This window comes from Triticum dicoccoides, chromosome 3B, assembly GCF_002162155.2.
Source record: "Triticum dicoccoides isolate Atlit2015 ecotype Zavitan chromosome 3B, WEW_v2.0, whole genome shotgun sequence".
Classification (NCBI taxonomy): Eukaryota; Viridiplantae; Streptophyta; class Magnoliopsida; order Poales; family Poaceae; genus Triticum; species Triticum dicoccoides.
This window is the reverse complement of record NC_041385.1, coordinates 799,115,544-799,118,466: the sequence shown is the minus strand read 5'-3', so window position 1 is coordinate 799,118,466 and position 2,923 is coordinate 799,115,544. Positions and strand designations below refer to the sequence as shown.

The following is a 2,923-nucleotide window of genomic DNA, read 5'->3' as shown; positions in this document are numbered from 1 at the left end:
GCCGCGGGCGGCGGGGGCCGCGGGCGGCGTGGGCGGCGGCTGGGGTCCGGCATCGGGCTGCTGGCGGCTGCGGTGGCTCCTCTCCATCGTGGGCGTGCGGCGATGGTGCGGCTCGGCCGGTGGCGGTCCGGCGACCTGGTGATGGTGGCCGGCGGTGCGCGTGGTGGTGGTGCCTCCCTTGGCGGCTTTCGGTGTGGGGAGGAAGGGGAGCGGCTTGGACAGGGGCGGCGGAGCCGACGGCGTGCCGGCTGCAGCGCGAAGGCGGGAACTTTACGGGCCTGCTTTCCCGGCCGGGCCTGTGCGGCCACGGGCCTGGTGTGTTCCTGCCATTGCGTCCGGTCAGCTACCGTCTTCGGCGGTGGAGGTGGGGCCCTCCCGCGTGCCGACGGTGCTGCTGCCTTGTCCCGGCTCCTCTTCTTCATCGTGCCGACCATGCTTCACGGTGCCGTGGTGAGACAGCGTTGAACGCTTCGTGTCCGGGTGGCACAGGGTGAGGGTCTGTTTGGCGGCGAGCTTCGGAGTGCCTGAGTTGGAGGTTGGGATCGGGAGAAATCTCTGTTGGCTTGGCCGACATCGACGCAGTGGCGCTTGTGGGTGCCGCCAGACCTTCCTGGAGGGCGTCGGAGCTACCCTTCCTCTCTCCTCACCGTGTATCGGGGGAAACCCTTGGCAGCAGCGTCGTCTTCGTCGCGTCCCTTCTTGGAGGTGTTGATTGGTACCGGTGCTTCGGTGGCTCGGAGTCTGGTGGGAGTTCCCCGGTGGGTGCAGCGGCCACGAGGCTTCTTCGTTTCTTTGTCGATCCGCCGTTGTCGGCGTTTGTTTCTCTTGTATTTTCTCTTTCTTTTCTTTTGGGCGTGACTGTGCTGCTTCCGCCCCAGCACCTATCGTTGGATGTTTCGGTTGGCTTTGTATACAAAGCGGGGGGAAACCCTTTTTCGGTAATAGTGCTGCACATGGTAATAGCAGGAAAATTTCTACTAGCCATGTACTCCCTCCGTTCCTAAATATTTGTCTTTCTAGAGATTTCAACAAGTGACTACATACGGAGCAAAAGGAGTGAATCTACACTCTAAAATATGTCTATATACATCCGTTTGTGTTGTCCATTTGAAATCTCCAAAAAGACAAAAATTTAGGAATGGAGGAAGTATATGTAATGCATTAACACAATGAGAGGGGCATTAATGGCACATGGTGAACAGGCTAGGAGCTGGAAGATGTGACTCAAGAATCTGATGATGCAGGAGCTATCATATTCTGATGATATGATTGAGTGACTCAAGAACAAGCTACGAGCTGGCAGCAGGAGCAGAAATACATGGTGGGAAGACATTTACCACTATAAAAGGAACGCATGAAGCCCACAGAGAAGGTGATGGCCACTGTGAAGTGTGAAGACGCCAAGCAGCAGCAGGTTGACTGGGTGCTTCTTGCGGTAGATGTACAACGGGCAGAGCACTGCATACAAAAAGTTTAACAAGCATTTTAGTAACAGATTATACCCCCAGCTGCAATTCACGAAGCAACCACGTCAAATTCTACAGTAGTTAAGAAAAATTAAGAGTTCCTGTAAAAATCAGGAGTTGTAATCTATAGCTTCACCGGGACGAGAACTCAAAGGGAAAGCTAGTCCTGTCCTCCCACCAAGGCCCTCAAAACCAGACATAATTAAATATTTTCTTTTTGCGGGAAGGATATAATGAAATCGCACGCATACAAGTAGCAGTATCGCCTATAAATTCGTCGGAATACCCGGAGCGACCTTTAATTTCTGTGGAATCACTCAAGTCTTTATGCTTGCAGGCGTACATTCAAGGAAGAGCTCCAGTCTCTAGTTCACAGAGCAAAAAGAAAATCTTATTCAAATTCAGATCTCCCAAATTGGATGATTGTGCATCATGGTATTTGTTTTGTGGCACTTAAAACTCACTTGTTGTATGTTGTAATTTAATTTTTGTATAGCCTCTGTACATACATGCTCTGTTTCTTTTACCAAAAAGAGAAAACCCTCCCGGCAATGGGATCACAAATTAGAAATGGTTTGAGGTCTCACCGGTGATGGGGAAGAGGAAGAGGAAGATGTAGAGCCCGAGGCCGTCGTAGGAGGATTCGATGAAGTGGCGGACCTTGTACACGACAACCGCAACGACGGCGGTGAGGAGAAGCTGCAGGAAGAGGACGACGTAGGTCTTCCGGATGAGCTCCCAGCGCAGCTCGGGGCTCTCCGTCGTCCCGGGGTACAGCGCGGCCTTCAGCGCCGCGGTGCCGGTGCCACCCGCCTCGACGTCGCCGCCCTTCATCTCGCCCGGCGATGAGGGTTTTCGCGGGTGTAGAGGCGAGTGGGGGAGTGGGGAGTGGGGACTGGTGGCTGGTGACTGGGGAGGAGCAATGTGAGCGGAGGCTGTATATACTCAGATCAGATGACACCGACCTGCTGGCCCCACGAGTCAGGCAGAAAATCGTGGACGGTGCGAATATTTACCTATGGTGTTTTGTTTTGTTTTTGCGGGTGACATTTACCTATGATATTCAGCGAAGAAATGACTTCGATGTTCTTTCGTGGAAAAACGAAATTGCAGTTTCTTCAAAAATCTTGAATAGCAACTTTTGTATAGATCCGGTTTTGTTATTTTTCGCACAGATTGTCATGGAAGCCATTTCTTCGCAAAACTTTACACGTGAGTATACTAGACCATTTTTGATTAAAAAAATCAGATTCTTTTTGTCTTTTTTATTAAAAAAATCAATTAGGGTGCACATAGACTGAGATTCAATTGGGGAATTTTCGAACCGATAACTCCTATTCAAAAACCTAGCAAAAGGAAAACAACGTGACAAATCTAGCTGGATTGCAAGACCTTCTTTTCCTCTTAGTTTTGGGCAGGCACCGGGCGTCAACAATATTAAATTACGGAAAATCACT

General features: G+C 51.2%; 1 pseudogene; it reads right to left on the bottom strand.

The window, feature by feature from the left end:
• The window catches only part of LOC119282319, a 4,423-nt pseudogene extending 2,117 nt beyond the window's left edge, over positions 1-2,306 (bottom strand).
• Between the last annotated feature and the right edge of the window lie 617 nt (positions 2,307-2,923).